The sequence below is a fragment of the Talpa europaea genome (assembly GCF_964194135.1).
Source record: "Talpa europaea genome assembly, chromosome: 9".
NCBI lineage: Eukaryota > Metazoa > Chordata > Mammalia > Eulipotyphla > Talpidae > Talpa > Talpa europaea.
This window is the reverse complement of record NC_140076.1, coordinates 48,824,485-48,851,172: the sequence shown is the minus strand read 5'-3', so window position 1 is coordinate 48,851,172 and position 26,688 is coordinate 48,824,485. Positions and strand designations below refer to the sequence as shown.

Genomic DNA, 26,688 nt, shown 5'->3' with positions numbered 1-26,688 from the left:
TTAGACACTTCAGATATCAATGTTAGAACTTTAGGAAGATACACTCACTTTGGAGCAATAGTGCCTCATGCTGGAGTCTTTATTCCACTTCTTCCTTCTCCCAAGACTTCAGGCCATGCTCAGCCTCACTGAGTATGTCTGCTCTTCCTACTACAATTTCAGAAGGATTCAATCACAAAAAAGTCTAATTATTCAAGATATCATTGTGCAAAGGAGTCTTTGCCACCAGTTTTGAGGTGAAAACCCCTGTAATGATTTTCATGGTGATACTGATAATAAATATGGCCATATTTTGGACTCCTGGTGCTGTGCTAGGCCTCTCACATACGACAACCCCATGAGGTGGGTGTTATTACCTTTCCATTTTACAGAAGAAAAATTGAGTTTCAGAGGTTGTTCAAGGTCACTGAAGTAGTAAAAGGCAGAATGAGGATTCAGACCTATGTTATACTGACTAGCAAATTGGCAGCTTCTTGAAGGTACCTAGCATGTCTTACAATGGCCTCCTCTGGCAGGGTACCCAACTTTCCCAGAAGACTGGCCACCTGGCAACCTGTACATCTAGAGCAGCTATTGTTGTATATGTAATAATTGTGTTCAAACTTGTCCCCATTTTCCCAAACTGTGAACTTCGTGAAAGCATGGATATTGTGCCTTTTATGTCCCTATCTTTAGGACACAGCACAGAGCAGGAGCTCAAAACTTGTGGAATGAATGTTTGAATTAATAGGGATAAAAGATGTGTGAGTACAAATAATAAATCTGAAGAAGAAATCAAGAAAACCATCCCTTTTATTATTGAAACAAAAAAAAAATCAAATACTTGGGAATAAACCTAACAAAGGAAGTAAAGGACCCATACAAAGAAAACTATAAAACACTGTTAAAAGAAATAGAAGAAGACACAAAAAAATGGAAAGACATCCCCTGCTCATGAATTGGAAGAGTTAACATTATCAAAATGGCCATCCTACCAAAAGCAATTTACAGATTCAATGCTACTCCAATAAAAATTTCAATGACATTCTTCAAAGAAATAGAACAAATATTGATGAAATTCATATGGAGCCACCAAAATCCCTGAATAGCCAAAGCTCTCCTGAAAAAAAAAAAAAGGAAGAAGGGAATGGAGACATCACACTCCCAGACTTCAAAACTATACTACAAAGCCATAATAGTCAAAACTGCATTGTATTGGAACAAGAACAGATACATGGACCAATGGAAACAAGTAGAATATCCAGAAATAAACCCACAGATTTATGGTCAAAGGAGCAAAGAATATGCAATGGAGCAAAGAAAGTTTGTTCAATAAATGGTGCTGGGAAAAGTGGCAAAATAATGAAGCTTGACTACTACCTCACACCATGCACAAAAAAACAACTCAAAATGGATTTAGAATCTAGAGATAAGACCTGAAACCATAAAATATATGGAAGGATATACAGGTGAAACACTACAAGACAGACACCTCAGTAACATCTTTAAAGACACCTCACCCAAAGCAGTGATAGCAAAGGCAAAGATAAACAGCTGGGACTACATCAAATTAAAGAGCTTCTGTACAACAAAAGAGACAGTAACCAAAACAAAGAGACACCCCACCTATTGGTAGAAAATTTTTCACACAACACTAGTGATAAAGGACTGATCACAAAAATCTACAAAGAGCTGATGAGACTCAACAACAACAAAGAAAATAATCCAGTCAAAAAATGGGCAGAAGAGCTTAAAAGGAACTTCTCCAAAGAGGAAATGCAGATGGCCAACAGACATATGAAAAAGTGTTCAGCATCACTTGCAATCAGGGAAATGCAAATCAAAACCACAATGAGATACCATCTTACAACAGTGAGAATGGCACATATTAAAAAAAATAGCAACAACAAGTGTTGGTGAGGATGCAGAGAAAAAGGATTTCTCTTGCACTGCTGGTGGGAGTGCAAACTGGTCCAACGACTATGGAAAGCTGTGTGGAGATTCCTCAACCTGCTAAAGATGGAGCTTCCATATGACCCAGCAATTCCACTCCTAGGTATTTGCCCAAAGGACATAGAATCATTAATTCAAAAGGGCACCTGCACCCCTATCTTTATTGCAGCACTATTTACAATAGCTAAGCTATGGAAACAACCCAAATGCCCAAGAATAGATGACTGGATCAAGAAGATGTGGTACATATACACAATGGAATATTACTTAGCAATAAAAAAAGATAAACTCATGCAATTTGCAGCAACATGGGTGGAACTAGAAGGGATCATGCTCAGCGAAATAAGCCAGAAAGAAAAAGAAAAAAACTGGATGGTCTCACTCATAGCCGGAATTTAGAAAACCTAAAATAAGGGACCAGGTGAAAGTCTAATTATAATAAAGTAAAAATCAAAATCAACCATAAACCAGAGACAAACTACGGGGATTGGAGGGAGTAGGATCAAAACAAGGAAGGTGAAAATTGTATGGGGACTATAACCAAGTGAAAATGCATACATTGTGCAAAAATGAAAAATGATGTAAAAAATGTATAAAATAAAGTTCAATAAATAAATAAGTGGGAAAAAATGAAAAGGAAAAAAAAAAGATGTGTGAGTAAATGAATAGGCTGTTTCCTGCTCTGTCTCCTAACTCAGTATATAATAGGCTCAGCCATCTACATTGGTCAAATTGAGCCATTGTTTTTCTCCTAGATTTCTTCAGTGCCCAGTGTTTCTTTTTGAGGTTGCCTTGTGCTTTCTTCTTTTCTTTTCTTTTTTTAAAAGATTTATTTATTTATTTATTTATTTGTTATTTATTTATTTATTTATTTATTTATTTATTTATTTATTTATTTATTTATTTATACAAGTACTGGGTACAGTCAGAAGTGCGGGAAAGTAAGAGAATTCACCAGAGTCAGAGGGGAGAAGAGAACAGGCAGACTGACGAAGTACACTGCCAAGGGGAGCAGCAGGTGGCAGGAGAGGTCTGCACACCTTGTGGGACCCTTGCCTGGTGGCCGAGGATTGAACCAGGGCTTCAGAGCCTGCGGGCAGCTTCGAAACCCAGTGCTCAACCGCTGCGCCACCGGGGAGGCCCTTTTTTTTTTTAAAGATTTATTTATATATACAAGAACTGGGGTACAGGCCAGATGCACGGAAGGGTGAGAGGATTCACCAGAGACAGAGTGGGGAACAGAACAGGCAGACTGACAAAATACACTGCTGAGGGGAGCAGCAGGCACAACAGGAGAGGTCTGCAGCGCCATGTGGGACCCTCATCGGCCAGCTGGGATCGAACCAGAGCTGCAGAGACTGTGGACAGCTTCATAGCATGGCGCTCAACCGCCTGTGCCACCAGGGGAGGCCCTGCTTTCTTATTTTCTACAACAGGCCCTTGTCTATCAGTTAAGCCAAGTCAAACCTTTTATCATTGTAGTTCTCTCAAAATTAATTTGATGGGTGGCAATCAGCATCTTTTGAAAAAGACACAGACTAGAAAAGAATACAGCTTATCAGCATGCATGCATGACACATAGACAAGCAGTCCATTTAGCCATAAATTTAGCCATAAATGGGGAATACATCGGTGTGAATAGCACTTACTGGACATCATACACTAAGGCATGTTTTAAATCAAGACAAATGCCATGTTGGCATTTAGGGTAGCCTATTTCAAAATGTTTGACCACTGGTTATGCTAAGCATAACATTTTATAGCTAGCTAGCTTGCTATATCTTAGTTCTAGGTGGCTATGTAAAATATATTGTTTACTGCTGATAACACATTGCCCTAAATGACATCCCCACATGTGACCCATGATCAAATAAAACTTGTTCTGCTTAAACTCTTCCTAGAGTTTTACATTTAGTCAGCTTTTCTTAAAATTATGGCCAGCTGTTAGGAAGTTTAATCTCAGTTCAATTATTTTAACATCATCTGATCAAAAATAAAAACACTACAAAGAATTTTAATAGGAAAACACATAGAAAGCTTATAGAAATTAATCGTGGAAGCTCAGCTTTGGAATTTGCAGAATTACTTTATTTTGTATTCTGCTTTAAATGTGTTCCTCCAAATTGTAATCTGAAAGTGTTATTGCTTTAGGTAAATTGTGGGGGTTCAGTTTATATCAGTCAATAGCATTACTCTAGGATTTAAACTTTAACTTGTGGCAAGGGAGCCAAACTTTGCTGTGGAATGCACTCATGTGCATAGCTGCCTTGCACAGCTCATTGGAGATAAGACAGTTCTGGCTTCACATGCCAAACTTTTGTCACTTTGTCTATTTTCATATTTCTCTATGACTCTACAGAGACAAGCCTTTGATTGATTTAGTTCTTAAAAAATTGAATACTGAAGTGAGCAGCTTCACAGTACTACTCTTCCTAAAACAAGTATTTGTTGAGTGCTTCCTCTGAGCTAGGCGATTTGGGGCTAGAGGGTGAAAAAAGTAAGCAAAATACCATCCCTACTCCAGATGATCATCTGGTCCAGATGTTCCCACTTTTGAACTTGGTGTCATCTTACCCAGGTCTAGGGTAGATTGATGATCCTCCATTTGCCATCCAATGTCTACTCTTACCATTCTCCTTGCTTTCTGCCCAAGGATATTGTGTTATATAGATTATAGCCAAATGCTCTCTTGTTCTCTGGCCTCTGACTGAGTTTACTAGTGGGGGCACTCTCCAGAGAACAGACGGAGGGATGGAGGAGTAGGAGGCTGGAGTACTTATTCTTCCAGCCTCTTTGCAAGAGCACACAAGGCTGGCTCTATTGCCCTTCTGAAAATCATAGCTCCATTCCTGTTTCCTTTCCACACATTTGTTTCACTTTCTGTATTCCAGGCATTGCACTCTCTCTTCTTATTCCTCTAACCCTGCACTGTTAACAAGCCTGGGGAGATAGCCTCAGAACTACCCACCTTGGTTTCTCTATACCCTTCCTGCACCTTCCTTAATCATTCCTTTGACATTGTATACCCAGGCTGACTACCATTTTAACACTAAACTTTCCCCCTGATTTATACCTTAGTTAATTTTCTGCCATACACAGTTGAAATAATTTCAGTGGCTTATTTATTTGTATATATGTTTCCAGTAAACCATCTTATTAATCAATATGGAAAGGTATTTAAAACCATAACCTCTGGCTCCTACAAATATGTTTTATCTCTATGCAATGGTGCTTGAAAAGTTCACTAAATATTTGTCATTGTGGGTGATGCAGATTGTGCCCCACAAAGCGGTCATTGCCTTCATTGTTAATTACCTGGTTCACTAGGTTTGTTTTGTGCTAAGTGGCCGAGGAGAAAAATAAGAGAGCTCACCACCTTGCTAACAAATTTGCCACCAACTTCCACTTTGTTGCGTGTTTCCATATATTCTCAGGCAAGAATGAAATAGAATAAGGTATTAATTAAAACCCCTGGCAACAACAGTAGCAGCATCAGTGCCATTTATTTACTACTTGCTGTATGCCAGGTGTTGCACTGGACAGACATCATATTCTAATCTTTAAGTCATCACCTTATTTAATTATCCCATTCGCTTTTGAGGTAGCTCTTAATTCCATTTTATAGACAGAGAAACTCAGGGTTAAAGGGGAGAAGTAACTCAGCTAGGGGTGTACAGCTGGTTTCAGAATGAAGATTTAAACACAATCTCCTCTAACTCAGAAACATTCTTTCCACTCTCTCCCAAAACCTTCTTCATTTTCGCCAAACAGCTCATTTGCCAAATGCATAATTTAAAAAAAAAAAGTTTGAAGCTTTGATAAGATCATACTTTTTTTTTTAAATTAGGCATTTTATAAGTTGTAGAACTATTGAGATTGGGATTCATTTCCTTTCCTTCCAGTGATGAAAGAAAGGAGACTGGAATTTGAGGGAGAAGGAGGAAGAATAAATGAACTGTGTATCAGCAATGGACTTGGAGAACCCTCAAGTGAATAACAAAATCAAACATTGAATTTTCTGCATTTTAGATATTGAGCTGTTTGCCCTACCATCCAGTGACACTTCCTCCTGATTCTAGATTTTGAACTTGTGTCCTTGGAGAATAAAAGGTTTTACTGTTGACCTACTGAGTCATTTCTATGTGGTTTTCGAAGAACCCTAGCTCCTTTCTATTCCCTTGGAAGCAAGCATTTCCCAGAGTTTCTGCACTAAGATGAGGAACTGGGGCTGAAAGAAAAGAGAAAGCCAGGAAGTCTATCTGAAAACTGTCAGTATCATCTCAATGGGGAGTTATGATGTTTTGACTTCAATGAAAAAGTACAAGAAAGTAAGCCAGCCAGTTATAAATTTAATTTATGAAAATACTACTACAGGTCTAAAGCATCCAACAGTACAGCCCCTGATTCTTCTTTCTGGTGCCTTGGGGAGCTGTTGCTGTATTTGATATGGTGAACTTCAAATTGTCTTACTTTATCATTTAAATGTCATATCTACCATGCACTGAGAGCAGCTGAGGAGTTGCAAACTTAGTGGGAAAAGACTGGAGAGTGTTTTTTGCTTCTTTTAGGAAGACAGATTCTTTCTGGTTGACAGATTTTTCCTGTTCATGTGGACTATTGTTGATTCTCCTTCCTAATTCTTTTCCTTGCCCTTGTTTTCTCCACAGTGTTGCCCTTTCCTAGTCTGTGAGGCTCTGGGAGAGGGTAAATCATGATGTTTCATATCTATGGTCTGTCTAAGCCACTGGGATTATTTTCTTGAACATAGTTGTTGGAAAATCCACTGTTACCTGCCAGAGAATGAAACAACCAATTTTTCATCACAATCACAAGTTAAATAAACACTGAAAAATCAGCATTCTGCAAGGACCATTAGCTTATGTATCACTGTAAAATATTTTATGACTCTTGGTATAAAGGATGCTCATATAAAAATAAATTGTGTCATAACAAACATTTCTCCCTGTCACGGTGTGCAATAGCCCTAATATCAAATAAATCTAGGTTGAATATTGTTAGTCTTCAGAAAAACTGACCTTCAGATTCAAATAGTTGGGGTAAATCACTGTGATGATGACACAGTCTCAGATATAAGGGGATAACACTCGTATCAACTCCCTAGATCATCTTTTATTTAGAAGAGGAGCAGTGTCTCAATGGACTGAAATTGCTCTGGAGTGACTCATTTTATTTATGTCTCTGCTTTTTCTGACTACCACTTCACACACAGTGCCAAGGAGAATCCTGCACAAAGCTCCCCGGGGTTGAAAGAGCAACACATAGAATTCTAGAGATTAAAGCCATGAGCAGTTAGCACTTTACATCTATCAAATTAGAAATCATTTTTAAAGTGCAATAGTCACTGCTAGTACAATATTGGTGAATCTGCTGGACTCATATCCTAACAGTAGCAATGTAATTGCATTGAAAGGGATCTTGGCAATACATAAAATTGCCCATCTCCTTTGATACTGTATTTAATCTTCTGAGATTAGCCTAAGGGAATCATTAAGAAGAATTAAAAAAGCTAAGATGTTCCTTGCAAAATTTTAAATATTTGTGAACATTTAAAAATAACTCAAGTACTCAACAATTAAGATTCTTTTATTCATTTAAAAAAATCTAAAAAATGAATTTATGTACGTGAAGTCTAATTTGTAACATGTAAAGTTTTATGATTCAGGGCTCAGTGAAAATTCTGATTACAAGGATATAAAATTATTGCATACATTTGAAGAGAATTTGGTAAAATGTATTAGGCTTAGCATTTAAATTTCATTTTAGTGTTACCATGTTTTTTCACCTTTAACAATAATTAGGATCTAAAAACTGCTTGACTGTGGAGATTAATATCTGTGGTAAAGGTTTATTTTTTTTGTTGGAACTTTGCTAAAGTAGTGGTATTGTTCAAATATAAGATTTTAAGGCCTGAAAAGTGTCAAGGATTTAGAAAATTGACATGTAGATGATCAAATTTAACCCAAAGAGAAACCAAATAAATAAACAAAAGAGGCAGATAGTTTTCCATAATCTTAAAACTTCCCATTCTTATTTGGGCAGGGTTGGGGGGCACTGGGGGGAGGTGTGTTTATGTTGGTGCTAGGAGTAAGAAGATCTTTTCAGATAACTTAGAAGGATTCATTTTCTTTAACATGTTGCAACAGTATAGTTTATAGCCTTCACTATAGGCTTTAAGTCTTTATATGCTTTATATGAGTGGGGTAAATAAGCTTTATGGGGGGATCTATTCCCAAGTCCCTAGGGCAGAGAAGAAATATGAATATATATATGTATGTATATATCTATATTTATAATAGAGATATATATAAAATACAGTAAATAACAAAAATCCTTTAGCCTTGAATCTCACAAAAGAATATCCTGCAAAAGAACAGTGTTGTATTTTTTGGTTTTGAATATCCTGAAGGAGACTGGCTCCAAATTATTAGTTAGTTCATTTTTTAATACACCAGGCCTACACTTAATGAACTGAGGTAAACTCGGAAGGTAGCAGCCTTCCCCCTACCCCCCGTAATGTTCCTGTCATTTACTCGTTTTATACCAAAAGATTTTGTCTTTGCTTGTAATTCTTGAGGCTTTACTCTTACCGTCCCAACAAAGGTTGTGAATCATGGAATTCCAGCTTCAGAGCACATAGGTCAATGTATTTAATCATTAGAAGGAACTTCTAATCAATATATTGACAATAGCAAAAACCATGTCAATTCCTCCTTAGCTTTTTAGTGGTTTTGAATAAATATTTATAAAATAGAGAAAAGAGAAGAAAGAAAGGAGGGAGGTGAAGAGCAAGGGGGGAAGATTCTCTGGCATCAAAGATGAAAAAATAAGTTCTTGATGACTGTCTACTGAGGGGGAATCACTTGGGATTTCTACCTTAGTATAAAAGGTAAAGTCTTGCAAAGGGAAACCGATTAATTATTACAGTATTAGCTGGGTAGTACAAGAATGTAATTTATATAGGAGACATTGCCTCTGATTTCTTTTAAATCCCTCTGGCTTTGTATTACAGTGATTTAGCCCAGGGGCTAGGCAAATAATGTTTTTTCCCCTAATAAAAGACGAATGTTGAAAGACTTCTTTTTCCAGAACTATTTATTGCTACTCTGACACAACATACCTCCTGCTTCCTCCTTCATCCACATGCTCATCATTAACATTTTTGTGACTTCCTTACGGATTTGAGGGATGATATCTAATAATACAAGCATCAGATTGCCCCAGGACCTAGCACCTGTCTTGCATGGAGGAGGTACTCTGTACTGAATGAGTTCAGTTCAGAACCCTGGAGAAAATAAAATCACAAATTTATCAAATAATTCACAAAGAGACATATCCCTGGCAGCTAATCCAGTTAACTGTATTAAGGTAAGCTGAATCCAGACCATGTTTCAAATCATTTCTCTTCTTATAAAAATTTTGTTTAGTGGCTGGAACACTTGTTTCTCAGTATGTTGATCAAATGTGACTTGAGCCAGAGAGATTCACAATAAATAACACCAGGAGGCTTATGAATGATGTATAAAGCCCACCAATTTAATGATAGGTGAGGCAGAGAAAAGCAGTTACTTTATTTCAAAACAGCCAAAGCCTTGGCAATATAATGCAACCGTGGGAATACTGAGTGGCTGTGACTGGTTTGGAGTAGGCTCCTAGAATGAAAAAAGTTTTGCGTGTTTCTTTTTTTGTGCTAATGGAGCAATTGCTTCAGATGAGCACAAATGAAAATGGCCCTGCTTGTTCCTTAGCATTTGCCCAGTGGAGATTATTTGGGGGATGCTAAGCGGTATTTCCAGTACACTTTTCTGCTTGTAACTAGACTTTTCTTTTTATAAAACAGTATCCTCTTACAGTCTAGGTTCTGCAATAAATTAATTAAAAGGATAAATTGCATTGCTGCTGTCTACCTAGTACTGTGAGTCTCTGTGACTGGATGGAAATATAGGTGGTAATATCGCTGGGTAGAAATGAATTACAACTCATGAGTGAAAGAGATTCCAAGTGTAACTAATTAACTATTTAAATTTAAGGATATAAGGGCCTCCCTGGTCCCACAAGGGGTTGAAGCTATCTGCAGCCACTGTAGCACAAGTGAGATCCCCAGCCAGGGAGCTACTCACATGGCGCAGCAGACCTCTCCTCTCTCACCCACTGCTCCCCTCAGCAGTGTATTTCAGTCAGTCTGCCTGTTCGGTTCCCCACTCTATCTCTGGTGAATCTTCTCACCCCCCCCACACACACCCCTCTGATCTGTACGCCACTTCTCGTATGCATAAATAAATAAAATCTTTTTTTTTAAAGCTTTAAAAATAAAAAATAATAAAATAAATTTAAGGATGTGAAATGATATAATACGTTTTTTAAAAAAAGTTTTATTGATTAGTCACCAGTTTATAGGGTGTATGATTTGGGGAATACACCTTCATACCTCCACATGGGAGCATGTCTCACCCCCCCCTCCACCAAAGCCCCATCACCTTCCTTCTTCTGTCCCCACCTCCCCCTTACCCATCTCCTCTGATAACCACTATATTATTCATAGAGTCTGGGTATTATGTTTTCCCGATTATTTGTATTCCGAAAGTGAATGGCACCAACCAGTAACCATCTTTCACTTTCTGACTTATTTCACCTCACATCCATCCATATTGTCCCCAAGGCACCATTTCATCTTTTTAAATAGCTGAGTGGTTTTCCACTGACTATATATTCTATCATTCCTTTACCCAGTTTTCTATTGATGGACATTTAGGTTGGATCCATATCTTAGTTATTGTAAATAATGTGCTGTGAACATAGGAATATGTAAATCTTTTCATGTTGGTGTTTTCATATTCTTTGGGAAAATATCTAGCAGAAGTACTGCTGGATCATATGGTATTTCCATTTTTATTGTTTCAAGGAATTTCCATAATGTTTTCCATAGAGGTTCCACCAGATTACATTCCCACCAACAGTGGATGAGAGTTCCTATTCCCTCACATTCTCCCCGGAATTTAATTTCATTCTTTTTGATATAAGCCATTCTCTGAGGGGTGAGGTGATAATCTCATTGTGGCTTCAATTTGCATTTCACTCATAATCAGTGACTTTGAACATTTTTTCATCTGAATGTCTTTTTTGAAGAATTGTTTATTTGGGGCTTTTGCTCATTTGTTGACTGGGTTGTTTGTCTTTGTGTTGTTGAATTGTGTGTGTTCTTTACATATATTTTGGAAATTAAACCCATATTAAATGTGTGAAATGCATATATCATCTCCCAGTCCATAGGTTGCCTTTTTGTTTTTGTGCTAGTTTCTTTTGAGATACAAAACCTTTTAGTTTGATAAAGTTCCATTCATTTTTTTTTTTTTTCCTTTACCACTGGAAAAATGTCCCCAAATACATCTCTGCTTTTAATGTCTAGCAGTGTGTCACCTGTGTCTTCTTTTATGCATTTTATGGTTTTAGGTATTATGATATAGTATTTTGACTTAACAAACACCACTGTATTCTCCCACTAGATCTATTCTATTTCTGCATATAAAAGCAATCTCTTATTCTTATGTTTTTTCATTTAAAAAAAGTTCAATAGTATCACTCAAGATCCTTTTCATTTGCTAGTTAGGAGAAAATTCCAGCTGAAAATGGCCTAAGCAACCAAGAAAGTCATTACATCACAGGCATGAAATATACTTTGTCTTGTGTTGTCTCTTGTGTTGTTTCCCTCAGGCTTTCCCAAATCCAAGAGGAAAAAAAAATATCAAGGGTTTTACTTCCCTAAGAGTTTAGACAAAAATTCAGTCCTTAATCTCTTCAGTCCAAATGGGGTCAAATTTCCATGTCAAGAACCCAACATCAAGGCCAGCTTTGTACCTGGGTCACTGGGACCAGCTCCACACAAAATGGACTGAGTTTGGGGCAAGGGTTGTGTTGCTCAAATGCTTTTACCAAAAACAGAGGCTGGACACTAAAAGCACATGACAGATGTTCCCTATACTTACTGGTAGTCAGACTTTGTTCAGATTGTTGACACAAAGACAAACATCAGTTTGCCTCCATCATTCTCAAGATCTTACCCCTCCACTCTGTTAAGACATTATCGCCAATTCGACTTAAATATCTAAGTCCTATATTCCTCAATAATATTTCTTGTTCTTTAATACTTATCAGTAAAAATCCTAATTCCTTGGTAAACCTCCCTTCTTATTTCCCAGTCTTGACAATAGCAACTGCCCCTTATTTTGTATCTCTGGAACATCTTTCACCATCCTTGTCAATGCACTGAAACTTTTTCAGGACCAGTTCAGATACCGTCTTCATGAAATACCCATTTGACATGAGCTTATGTTATAACATTTACTGATTAATATGTTTATTAGAAGCTTACCATATGCTTATTGCTAGTCTAGGTGTTTAAAATATTTTGTCTACTTCATCTTATTATTTATGTTGTTCTTGTCTCTTCCCCCCAGTAAACTAAAAGCTCATTCAAAGTGGGATTCCTATTGGTGGTGACCTAGCTTCCCATCATTGACAATCACCCTATGACTCTGAATGACTAGATGCTCTTTCAGTTTGCAGATAAATGGACCAGCAACATTTAAAGCCAGACATAGAAGGATCCTGTTTCCTCTCAAATCAGTCTCTCTACACATAGCATGGCAACATATGTGTGCTTGGAATTCAGCAAACATTTGTTGATTAATTAGAATTTAAAAAGTATTCAAATGTAAAAGAATGAACTGTATCCCATTTGTTTCACATTCTTCAATCTTTGGCCCCATTTCATTCTTTTTTCTTTCCATTTATATTGAGGCAGCACCATATAGGGTCCAGCAGTATGTATACTTTCTCACCTCAGCCACTGCATATATCTCACCACCAGATGTCTAATAACCTCCTCTACCAACCAAACATTTCAGTCTCATTTCTGAAATTTTTCAGAATTTCACTATTTTTCATTGTCATTTTATTTTTCCATTTATATGACATCTAAGTTAAATTTTTAATTTCATTAAGACTGAGCGTTTTTTTTTTTTAAACAATGGAGACATTTTCTGATAGTTGTATATTCCAACACCATGGATCCATTGGTGAAAAATGGAGCTTTATAAAGTGCTTCTAGCAGCCAGAGTGCTTGCCAGGCCCATGTGTGTGAATAAGAATATTCAATGGTTCCAATAAACTTGATATTTATCAAGGGAAGAATTCCATGTATGGGGTTAATTGCAAGTACAATTGAGTACTTACCTTTATTTATAAGTTTATGATTTAAAGTGATTAACATTTCAAGTGTTTCCATATTTGTTCCAAAATAAGTAAGGAATGGATGAGTTGGAGAAAAGATTCATTTTCTTGGTCTCAGCTATGCTGGACAAGGGTAGAATTTCCCGTGTTCTGCCATCCCACATGAGCATGGGGTGGGACCCACTGCCCTCCTTTTCAGTTTCCTTCCGCGTTCATTTTCATGAGTAATTTGTCAGCTACCTTAGATGAGTGCCAAAAAGTGTCAGTTGAAATTGGCAACTTAGCAAGTCCTCAGTGACCTCTGTGAGAGATATTTTAGGGAGATGGTGAGGGGAGAAGCCAGGTGTCAGTAGACAGGATAGCATAACTGAGTCAGTGATGTCTGGTGTGAGGTGTTTGGGCTCTGGAGGTGAACTGCCCAAGCTCAAACCCAAACTCTGTCATCTGTTAACTGTTGCTTGTGGACAGGGAATCTCTACTTCATTTTTCTCATCCAAAATGGGGATATAAAGACAACTATGTCAAGGTTGTAATGAGGGGTGAATGTCAAGTAGGTAAAATTCTTACAATAGTGCCAGTTTCCTAATAAGTCCTGAGGAAATTTTAGGTGTGCTTTTTTATTTTTTTATTTTTTATTTTTTTAAGATTTATTTTTATTTATTTATACGAGCACTGGGTATAGTCAGAAGCGTGGGAGGATGAGAGAATTCACCATTGCCAGAGCGGGGAGCAGAGCAGGCAGAAGGACCGAAGTACACTGCTGAGGGGAGCAGCAGGCGGCAGGAGAGGTCTGTGCGCCATGTGGGACCCTCCTCTGGTGGCCAGGAAGCAGCCGGGGATCGAACTGGCGCTGCAGAGGCCGCGGGCAGCTTCACAAACCAGCGCTCAACCGCTGTGCCACTGGGGAGGCCCTTTAGGGTGTGCTTTTTGATGACTATGCAAAGATAACATATTAAGACTACTTTTGGAACTTGTTTATGCAAATGAGGTTATAGCATGAGAAGGAGTCCAAATTTTACTCCAGATTGGTGAGAAATGAGTATTCTATTATATATGCCAGAGGGGAAAAAGTAGTTTTCAGAGAATGACAGCTTGAAGATATAGGAAGGAGAGGGTTTATTTCCTGGACTAATATTTTTTCAAGATTTATTTATTTATGCATACAAGAACTGGGGTATAGGCCAGAGGTACAGGGGGTGAGAGGATTCACCAGAGACAGAGCAGGGAACAGAACAGGCAGATCTAGTGAAATACACTGCTGAGGGGAGCAGCGGGTGAGTCAGGAGAGGTCTGCTGTGCCATGTGGGTATCTCCCAGACTGTGGGTTGAACCCATGCTGCAGTGGCTGCAGACAGCTTCATAGGTTGAGTCTTAACCCCTGCACCACCAGGGAGGCCTTCCTGGATTAATATTATTGGGTAGGTTAGAGAGGTTGGAACGCAGGAAATAATTGGATGGATAGTGAGTCTTGGATAAAAGAGACTTTATGATTTTTAAGGCTAGAGCTTATTTGGGGTGATAGAAAGGGTATATCTTTGTGGGTAGGGCTCAAAAAGTTGAAGGCATTCAAGACTAATAGCTGGATGTCCTTGTGAAATAGGAACAAACTCATCTAGTGGGTGAGAAGAGGTGGCAGAAGTGAGGAATGGAGTAGGACTGATAAATGAAGCAGTTACACAGCAATAACTTTTGGAGACAAGATGACACCAGCCAGAATGTATAGTCTGACGAAAGAAGTGAGAACTCTGATTTGATAAGAAATTGAGCTCACAAAGTGAGACATTGGTGTTTGCTTTCACAGGTAACACTTTCGCAGTGATGACAAGTCTAAGGTGAACTATTCAGAAATTTTTGTGGTTTGCAGTGCAAAACATTAGAATATAAAATGAATTTTCACTGCAAATAAATGATTGGTTATATTCATATTTTTCCAAATTTATCGAATCCTCTTTAGAGGATTTAGAAATTTGCAACACTACTAGAAAGATACACTTAGAATTGGATTAGGTCTATTCCTATACCACCCAGTCTGTCCTTGGAGTATATTTATGATGGTAAAATTCATGTTGCCCATTTTATTTTTTGAGTAGGGCGAATCTGTTGATGTAGAAATATGAGTGCTAGAATGATTGTATCTCATTGTGAGGGTCACACAAAATGCCCTCCTACCCTACAGGCACTTTTGCAATGTCATTTTATCACTTTTTACCATCAAGAGGTGATGTCTATCCCTGCCCCTTGAATCTGAGCTAGATGAGTGGATTGCTTTGACCAGAATGAGGCAACAGTGACACATCACTGCTTCTGTGCCTGAGCCCTAAGAAAGATCAGTTTTCACTTTGACTGTCCTGAAATCCTGAACTACCCTGTAAAAAAAATGTCCAACTTCCCTGACCCTATAAAGACAGAGGCCAGTTAGACAGAGAACCTGGGTGCAAGAACATGGGAAAAGGTAGTCCGACTGTCCCAGCAGAACCACCAGACATGTCAGTCAGGTCAACTCAACTCCTTCAGTGCCAGGTGAGGTCACTTTTGCCAACACTTTTGAAATAGAGACAAGCTGATGAATTCAATCCTAACCACCCTCCAGAATTTTGGGCAAATGATGGTTGTTGCTTTATACCTCCACATTTTGAGAGGTTTATATGCTATAAGAAGGTATAAAGGAGAAGACTGTCAGGGCAGGGAAACAAATTAAACATTTCCAGACATAATCCAGGTGTCAGGCGATAAACTGGCAAGTTTCAAAAGAGAAGGGAAATGTGGGGTATAGTAGCCAGCAGGGTTCCCTGTGACCTGGTGATTGGATGGACATCAAAAGACAAAGAGAAATGAAGCATTATTATGAAACGCTATCTGGGAAATCATGCTTTTGTGGACAGCACCAGGTCTAGATAAATAACTGAATTCTTAAGAAAGTTAAGTCCAGCTTACAGTTGTTATTTTTTGATGTGACCACACAGCTTCCTTGTACAAATGCTCCCTTAGCAGCTGGAGACACAGGCCATGATTGAGGGCAGTGTTAGGATGGAGCTGTTAGAGGTTGCAAACAAAAAGATGCCACCAGCTCACTCCCTTTTGTTCTAACTGAAAGGGTATTTGCTAATTTCTTTCTCCTGTACATAGTAGCAGCAGTGGAGACATCAAGTGGAAGCAGAACCGGAAAGAAAGGACAGGGAGAGGAAAAAGAAGAAAGAGGCAATGTGGTGCCTGTGGGGTTACACCTTTTTGTAATACCTCTTGGAAGGCTGCCCTGCTTAAGTGAAAATAAGGAATGCAACATAACACACTCAACTAAAATTATCATCATTCAAAGGTTCTCCCTTTAAATAGCCTCACATGAAAATAAGAAACCCTAACCTCAGCATTTTAAATCACAAAGAAGAGACAAGAGATGCTTTCTTTTTATAGCTTCTTAAACCTTCAAAAAGGGTACTTTTGTGTTTTGAACAGGATGACTGGTGCCCCTGTGTACAAAGCAAAGAAGCTGAGAATGCTGAGTTGGTCAGATTTCACATAACTGGGAATGTTATGACTTCCCACTTGCTAAGTTGTGCAATATTAGTAAAAAAAATAAATAAAGTGAAAAAGGAAAGTATAAAGTCTCTCTTTTAAGGGAAGTAGTATAGTGTAAAGTTACATGTTCATTATTGCTATCTGCTAGAATTCAGCATAAATCCTTATTCCATAGTTACTATCCATGAAGCTTTGGACACACTATTACCCTGTGGAGCCTCTGTAATTTCAGCTATCAAATGAGTAGAATTCTGTCAACCTCATGGAGTTATTTTGGTTTCATTTTTAATCAAAGTAATATGTGTATACCCCACTTGGATTACCACCATAGTGTACCCACAACCAACTCATCCATGGTCCTCCACAATAATCCATTGTGCTTCCTTCCCTCTTTGTCATTACCCCTCCTCCACCCCTTTCCCACCTTGGTGCTTCAGTTTTGTAGTCAGCTTTCAAGGATTTGTTTGTAAGTTTGTCTTTATATTACTCTTAGTTTAGTTACTTTATAATTCGCATATTAGTGACACCATCTGGTAGTTATCTTTCTCCTTCTGTTTACTTAGCATTATCCCTTCTATCTCCATCCATGTTGCTGCAAATGGCATGGCTATCCTTTTTGATTGCTGAGTAATATTCCATTTTGTATATATACCACATCTTCTTCCACTCCTCTGTTTGGTGGCACTTAGGTTGTTTCCACTGTTTAGCTATAGTTAATAGTGCTGTAGTAAACATGGGTGAGCAAAAATGGGCAGAAAAAACAGGAGACTTCTCCTGTGAAGACACACAGACTGCAAGCAGGCACATGAAAAAATGTTTACCATCACTTATCATTAGGGAAATGCAAATCAAGACCACAATGAGATACCATTTCAAACCTATGAGAATGGCCCTTATAGAAATGCCCAGAAATAGTAAGTGCTGGCAAGGATGTGGAGAAAAAGGGACCCTCCTACACTGCCGGTGGCAGTAGGAATGCCCAGCTTTTATGGAAAGCAGTATGGAGGGTCTCAAAACATCAAATGTAGGTCTGCCGTTCAACCCTATAATTCCACTCCTAAGCATCTACCCACAAAGTTCAAAAACACTAGTTCAAAAGGAATCATGGTGTTATTTTGAATAGTCAATGAGATGTTGTATGAGAAGCTCTTAATCTCACAATGGCACAGTAAATGGTGCTATAGTCACTGGAATCAGTGATAATTTGGGATTTTTCTCACATTGGCCCTATTATTGAATGATTTTTCAGTTGTGTTTACCACATGAGGAAATGAGTTCTGATCACGTATTAGTCAATGATTTAAATGTAACAACTGTTTAATAAAATGTTATGGGACAAAAAAGTTATTTTTATCATTTATAGGTATCCTTAAAGTTTCCCTCCTGGGTTACAAATTGTGTCGTTTCATTGAATCTTTTAAATCTTCAGGCAAACCTGAATTGTCATGCTGGCTTCTCCTTATTTCATTGTTTGTAACTTTCAATGTAAGAAAATAAGCAATGTTCTTACACAGGATTCCACAAATGTTTTGTGTCAAGAACCAGATAATAAATATTTTAGTCTTGCAATTACATATGATTTCTGGTACATATTCTTTGTTATTTTTATAACCCTTTTTTTATATTGTATTTTTTTATTGTAGTAATGTTGGTTGACAACACTGTATAAGACTCAGAGGTATAGGTTCACACCTCTTCAGATGTATGTTACCACAACACCCACACCAGAGTTCATGGGCACCACTTCCTGCATTGCTCCTCACCCACCCCCAACCCCTCTGGTAGCCTCAATTCTACAGCCAGATTTCTAGGGTTTGTTTTGGTTTACTTTTATCTGTTCTTTTGTTGTGTTTCCCTGTACTCCACATATGGCTGGAAATCATCCAGTATTTGTCTTTCTCTTTCTGACTTATTTCACTTAGCACAACCCTTTAAAAATGTAAAAACCATTTTCAGTTCATAGGAAAACACACTGCAGATTGATTTTCCCCACAGGCTTTAGTATGCAGACCCCTGGTCAAATGTAAATGTGTACTGTTTGTTACTAAGGGTACTTGTGCCAATAAGAATTGAAAAACAGTGAGTGAGAAAATACATTAAGTAAACCCCATGTAAGCTATTCTGATTCTGACTCAGACTGTGCAGGACTTAAGACCACTGATCACTTTCCTTGATGAGACAGGAAATTTTCATTGAGATGTAATGTGGTTAGGTATGATTTTTAGGACTGGGGGCCATTCAGCACATTAGTTCTGAAAAAAATCTCTCTGCTTTAACATATTTCTCTTCCTCAGAGGAGCAGTTTGCATTCAGGTCTTTATGGCATCAGGCACAAGCTGCTTAAAACCCTAAAGTAAAAATTGTGTTGCCCTTTATGAAAAGGAACAGCTGGAAAGCCCTCAGATCTGTATGTGTTATGTACAAGTAGCTTTGAATATCCCTTCACAATAAGAGATTCTAGAACATTTTCCATCACCCATTTGGAGAGAGTTACTCACCAGTGGTTAATGTCTCTTTCAGCCCCTGTGCTTGCTTTGGCTTTTGTCTCTCTGTGGACCTGGGAGAGAAATAGTCACCCGGAAGCCATGATCTAGGATTGTCTTAATCTTTTCTTTCTGACTCATGACCCAAGAAACTTCCCTGGAGACACCTATGGAGTGTCCTTTTTTCCCTTTCTTTATTCTGTTGTTTTGCCTTGTGGTCTATTTTCCATTGACTATGAAGATTGAGAAAAAGTGGGAAAAGTAATTTTCAAATGTATGAAGTAATCCAATATTATTTATCTTTGATATGCTGAGAGCAGAACATATTCTTACAATCCAGCATGTTTTACATAAATCCCATATATTATGTTTAAAAACATGAATGGAACTATGAAGCACAATCTAAATCTTCCATTTCTGCCCTCAATCTTCATCCTTGTCACTCTAAGGGCCCTTGGTCACACTGCGGTCCTTTGACTGGGATCTGGGCCCCATCCCCTAACATGCTTCTCCGGATCAGGAGAATGCCTTTTGTTTTTTGTTTTTTGTTTTTTTAAAGATAAAGATTTATTTATTTTTATACAAGAGCTGGGGTATAGGCCAGAGGTACGGGAGGGTAAGAGGATTCACCAGAAACAGAGCGGGGAGCAGAGCAGGCAGAAGGACCGAAATACACTGCTGAGGGGAGCAGCGGGCATGACAGGAGAGGTCTGCTGTGCCATGTGGGATTCTCGATCGCCGGCCGGGATTGAACCTGCACTGCAGAGGCTGTGGATAGCTTCACAGTGCTGCGCTCAACCCGCTGCACCACCAGGGAGGCCCAGGAGAATGCCTTTTGCTTGGGTCTTAGTCTAATTTAGGTCCTGGAACCAATTAGAACTTGGGTTATTCCTTTCATTCCTAACTCTATTTGCAGCTCACTCTCTTAGTAGTAAGGAAAGGCTGATTCAGGAGAAACCAGAGAGCCCACGCATGTATGCCCAATGCTAGAACAGTCTTGGGTACTTTTACTCCAGCTATTGCTGAGGAAAGGATTGCACTAAGGAAGACACACCCTCCATCCTCTGCTTGTTCATTCAGTCACCCATCGACCCCGCAGATTCAAGTAGCTATCATGTGTCAAACGCTCTTACAAGTGTTTGAAACAAAACAGTGAACCTGATAGAAAAGATTCCTAATCAATTTGCTCCATGCCTTGTTCTGAAGAGTCTGTTCTTCCTTGGGCTCTGTCCTCAATCATTCGTGTTCAGCATTGTGAAACCTGTGGGTCTGACACCCAGAAAAAGATCTCTGAACCAGGCTGAGCTATATAGCAGGATCCTCTTTGGAAGGGTGGGGAAGGAGTATTGGTGAATAAAGATCTGTGAGTGTCTTCTGCCTCCGGGCCCTCTTTCCTACTGTGGATAATGAACCCCTATCACTGTAGATAGAACTGTGAGTATCCTCTCCTAACCTCATCTGATTCTATTCTGTTTGCCTTGTCTTGGCCTAGTTGCCCTTCAGCTTACATTATGATCTTTAAGTCTCAGCCTATTTAGGCTGAGGACTAAAACATCCACTTCGCAGTTGCCATCTGTATCATGTCACTGCATCAAAAGTTATTTCATCTGGGTAAGGGAAGTTTCTTTACTGGATGTTGACCACCTCTCCTGAACTTTTGCAACCCCAGCCTTTTTTGTTTTCTTGGCTCCTTTATGATTTATTTTCTGAGAAAACACTGTTGACTCCTAGGCTGACCCATCACTTGCTCTGTGTTAGATGTACATGAGCTCTGCTGTGCTGACTGATCTACTGCAGGTAATTTCTAGGGAGACTTGAATTTCTCAGTGAGGGGAGATTCTTTGCCATGCATGCCTCGGGTCTCCCATTAAGACAGAGAATGGGGTTTTATTATCCACGAGAGAAAAATGACATGTTTTTCATGTTGTAAATCAAGATACTCCCATATCATTATTTTGCCCACTCATGTGGGTCTAATTTTATTACTCTGGTTGACCTTCTTCTCCATGGTCAGATTTGTGCCTTTAACCCTTTCTCTAGTTATTAATTTGTAATACCCTCTCCAGCATAGTATCAACCTGCTTAAAATTATATTCTGAAAACATGCAATCGAATTGAAATGCTGTCCAATTCACATATACCTAACATCACTCCAGGAAGTAAGTTGGCTTGGGGGGAATGTTACAGAGAAAGTAAACAGTCTTCCCTTTTCCCCAAAGCACCGATAACCTCCTAGAGTCAAACAAGATCTTCATTCTTCATCACTGATTCCCTCTTAACCTCTAAGGATTCACCTGAATATGTATGTCAGTCTCTGATTATCCAAATGTTTCCCCTTACTTGATAATCCACTTGTAAAAGTTCCCATGTTTTATATCACATATTGACCTGGAGATAGTGATGCTGTCCTAAAGCTGTGTCTAATAAAAGCAACAAAATTGACAGCTCCCATGTCTGTAATTAAATGTGTGAAACTAGCAAATGGAAATATTAGAGAAAGATTTTTTTTCTTTACTGGTCATGTTGTAACATCAATTTGTATTAAATAATGAGAGAGAGAACTTAGAGGATTTGCTTTTCATTATGGTTCAAATTAGCATTCAACCACTGGTCTGAAATAGATTTACATAAGAGTTACCACTATCAATATCATTTAGAATTCATTTTACCCAGATAAATTAGAATCTTCAATGATAGAAAGACTTTTGTATTTCATATAAAAAAATGAAATATATTTCTTAAAATTGGATCCTGAGATTGGACACACGCCTTGTACATGCGGTTTTTGGTAACTGTTCTGAAGTTTCCTTTAAGTGCAAATATGAATTAGTGGAGCATGAAACTAAGAAAATAAAATGATGCTGATAAGCAAAAATCAAGAAGTCATAGATTTGAAAGACACTGAAATGCCCCCTAGTCTATTCTCCTATGTGGGATACATAGTACTCTGATTTCTTTCATACTTAATGATCTCCAAGGGAGAAAGAAAAAATCATCATGTAATCAGCTTTAGTAATTTCTTCACCCATGTCCCAAATATTAGTCTTTCAAACTCTTTTTACAGCAATAAATTCTTATATATGTATAAATAAAATATTTATTAGAAATGATAGGTGATAACAGTTAATCACTGTCATTTTTCATTTCCTTGAAAATATGGATAAAAAATAATATGAAGCACATCAAAATACCCTATAATTAGTCTTTTTTTTTACAATTTTTTAAAAAGATTTATTTATTTATACAAGCACTGGGGTACAGGCAGGAGGCATAGGAGGGTGAGAGAGTTCACCAGAGACAGAGCAGGGAGCAGAACAGACAGAGGGACCAAAGCACACTGCTGAGGGGAGCAGCAGGCGAGACAGGAGACATCTGCCTCGGCATGTGGAAATCTCCCTGGCCGGCCAGGAATCGAACTGGCGCTGCAGAGGCTGCAGACAGCTTCACAGCACTGTGCTCAACCCACTATGCCACTGGGGAGGCCCCATATAATTAGTCTTTAAATGAGTAAAACAATTATGAATTTTTAAAGCTTTATTTTATTGGGATTCATTGTTACTAACCATAAGGAAGTAGAGACTTAGAGAAGACAGGTAATTTGCCCCATTCCACAATCTGTAAGGGACAAAGCTAGAGGTGACACCATCTGCTGGACTTGCTTTTTTTATCCACCTGGTCCTGCATCATCATATACCAACTGTGAATCCATTGAAATACATTGTCTACCCCCTTCCCCCCTTTAGTTTTACATCTCTGGATTATTTCCAGCTTCTTACATTTTGTCATAGTGTCATGTTCAGCATTAGTCACTAACAGGTATGTATGGTATACTGTTATTTTAAATCCACACGTATCAGGAAAATAGGCCTAATTGGAGGAAATTAAAGTAGTTGCAATTTCTTGATGATTACATACAACAATATGTTGCTTGAGGAAGTTGTAGAATTTTCTCTTCTGAAAATCTGAGAGAGAAGCACAAATAAGATTTTAACAAACTTTAATTTTGACTTGATTTCCTGATTTTGTGAAATGACTGATTTAGAGTGGGTGATCTTCCTTGGGTCTCCGCCAACCCTAGTATCTCACAAGTTTGTACCTTTAGGTAGGGATTGAATATTATAACCTTTCAAGGTCTTTTTCAGACTTTTGTTTTCATGCTTGAATGATTCCTGACTCTCTTTGGTTCATAGCCATATTCTTGAGTCTCAGATGGAGATCTCATAAGAGCTATTATTTAACAGTATCCCAAATGTGCAATGTACAGAATTAAATATTATTATGCATTTAGGACTTCAACAATCATAGTTCATCAGTACTATGTGTTCTTTCTCCTATTTGATTAAGGTTAAACAACAAGACGATTATTTCCTCATTGGGTAGCATTTTAAAGTGTGTTGTGTATGTGACAGATGGGATCTTATAAATGCATTAAGCATGGTTATTTTAATATTTAAGCATATGCAAAAATTCTAGAAATATTTTACATGCAAATGTCTGGGGCTCCACAAGGGCCTATAATAGAAATCCATACGCTGTGACTTCAAAGCCTTAGTCTCTACAACTAATCACTTGGCTATTTCCAAATCAAATTTCTTCAAACAAATCAAAGGCATTTGTCCTACCCAAGAACCAAGTTCTGTGGCAAGTTTGACATTTTAAAATCAAGCTGCTTATTGAGATATTCATGCGCTGAAAAAGGCACCCAGAATTTCTTTCAAGGGATGAGAAACACCTTTTTTCATGCTCCAATGACTCAGAAATTTGTCAAAGAGAATTTTATCAAATTTTCTTCAGACATACACACAAAACTCACCTTGGCAGTAAGAGCCAGCATTCAGAAATTTAGCCCAAGAGCTCTTTCATTTTCTGGAAAGTTATGAGCCCCAGAGATTTCACTGCTTTTGGAGTCATAATCACTATGTTGCTCTGAGTTGTTAACAATAACACTGATTAAGAGGAGGAAAAAGTGAAGATATTTCACATACCAATATCAAATGGCTTCACAAAGTAAGAATATTTTAAAGAGCACAGCATTTGCGATGAGTAGAATGAAATGCCAAATTTCTTAAGGAGCAGAGCAGAAAAGAGAAAAAGACAATGATAATGATAAACAACTAACCTTTATCCAAGGTTTTCTACATGCACGCAAGTGCTAGTTCCTTCACATGTGTTGTTTCATTTTGTCCACACAACATCCCTCCAAGGAAGCCCTTTTACTTGAGCATTTTTACCCATGAAAAAACTGAGGTTTGGGCCTCCTTGGTGGCGCAGGTGGTTGAGCGCCATGCTGTCCTCAGCCTCTGCAGTGCAGGTTCGATCCTGGCCGGCCTGTTCTGCTCCCTGTTCTGTCTCCAGTGAATCCTCTCACCATCCTGCACATCTGGACTATACCCCAGTTCCTGTATTAAAAAAAAAAAATCTTTAAAAAATATATTCAAATGAAAAAAGAAAAAACTGAGGTTTAGAGAAACTAACTAGAGTGGGGTCACCTAGACAAATTCCACATAGAATTCATTCCCAGCCTCTGCTCTCAATTGCTTAGCTAGCCTAGTGACTTCTCTGGGAGAAGAGTAAAAGAAGAGGCGCTGACTGGAAAAAGTAACTGAGGAACATAAAAGCCAAGGTGCTTCCAGGTGATAGTTCCAAAGTCCACATCTACCCTTTGGATATGGGCTGGCTCAGAGCCAACACCTAATCAATATATGTTGAATGAATGTCTGCTTGAATGAAGCCAAACTAGGGAAGATAGTTTACAAAAGGTCATTCTCATCCTTCAGCCCCTACCCCTGCCCAATGAACCACTCTTGAACTTTTTGTTATCCTGTTTCTTCTTTCTCTTTCTTAACAAAGTTTCAGGTTTTCTGGAAGGAGTTGTTTGCTTTTCTGTGTTCCCCTTTGAAAAGGAATGAAGTGGTTGTTTGGTCAGCATTTGCTATGTAAATCAGTGTCTGAATGAATGAATAGATAAATGCTTTTCACTGCAAAACCTTGTTTATCAAGATTGCAGGTAATTGCATACTATTATCATTAATAATAATTATCATCACATTCTTATGTAAGAGTATTACTATCACTATCGGAAGCATTATAGTTCCCAGAGTTGGTGTGCATATGTTTGTATTCATGTATATACAGTACTAGTATGTTTTTCATTTAATAAATATTTACTGAATACCTATATGCCTGTGCTATTTTAGACATTAGAGTATACGATTGCTGACCATTCTACAATTAAAATGCTATGTTGTCTTCTGCCATTCCTTTAAACTTTTTTTGGAGAGAGATACTCTTTCTTTGCTTCTGGTTGAAAATTCTAGTAAGCTTCATTATTCCTCTGCTCACTGATGGATGAAATGGTCCTTAAATGACTTTAAGTCACAGACACAGTCTAAATTCAGAAATTGTGATTTCCAGGTCCATGAATAGTCACAACTCTGAACATGAGTTGGCATTAAGTCTCCTTTGCTCACCCAGGTGGAGCTCAGCAGTCAGGGGTGTGGGGGTGGGGGTGAGGAGGCTCTGAGTCTCTAGCTTGGCCTCTCTTTCCTCACCTAGCTGCTGTTTCAGATTTTTCTCAATTGAGGAATGAACAAGGGATGAGAAGAAAGTTAGGTGATAGTGCCATAATCTCACTAATTTCATTTATTTGTCAATTACATATCGATTAGTGTGGCAGAGGGTTCAAGTTGATCTGCATGGTTGAGGACATATTCGTGGAACCTTCAGAATTTCCCTACTGAGCCCCTTCTTCTGAGGATAAACATCCTCAGATGATCTCAGGACCTATCCTAATCTAGATGGGATAGATGTGACTCTTATCTCAGCCTTTAGATACTGGAAGGTACAGCTTAGTGTAGAGCCCTATAGGTAGGTATCTTTGAGAAGATGTAAGAAAATCTTACTTGGTCTTTCTCCTGTATGACCCAATCTGCCCTCAGAAAATCATCCACACCCCTGCCCTGACAGGCTTGAGAGGGAAGGTTGGTTAGTCAGGGGTTAATGAGGCATCAGTCTTCTCCCTCTCTTGACCAGGAAACAGCCCACATATCTTGCAGCATCTTCTTGAATATCCTCTCACCAGGAGGGAGGTGGAGATTCAGCAAAGCAACACTTCTCTGGTGAATGCCTTCACACAGCTGTCCTCTGCACCATGCTCTAGACCCTCTTGCATTTTCAACTTGGGGGTACATTTTCTAGGATTCAGAAACTTTTTTTTTGACTCTGCACATGATGCCTTGGAAATTGGCCCTGGAAATTCCCATCTATTTTATACAGTGGTTTCTGAGGACAATTCCATGTTTAGCATATTACTAGGATGTGAACTTGTGGGGGGGTGAGTGTGTGTGTCTATCTCAAGTATGTTGAACAGTCTATCTCAAGTATGTTGAACACATATAACTTGTAGAATTCAATGATACAATTATTTTGTCACCTTTGTCTTTAAAACATAGTCAGTTTTTCCTCTGTTCCTGGATAAAAACTCAACATAGGTATTCCCATGGCTTTTGTG

The 26,688-nt window shown here is 38.4% G+C and overlaps 1 protein-coding gene across 1 annotated transcript in view; it reads left to right on the top strand.

Moving 5' to 3' along the window:
* Positions 1–26,688, top strand: part of ST6GALNAC3 (ST6 N-acetylgalactosaminide alpha-2,6-sialyltransferase 3) — a gene marked incomplete at both ends in the record, with an annotated part of 216,944 nt that overhangs the window by 39,509 nt on the left and 150,747 nt on the right. The window lies entirely within an intron of this gene.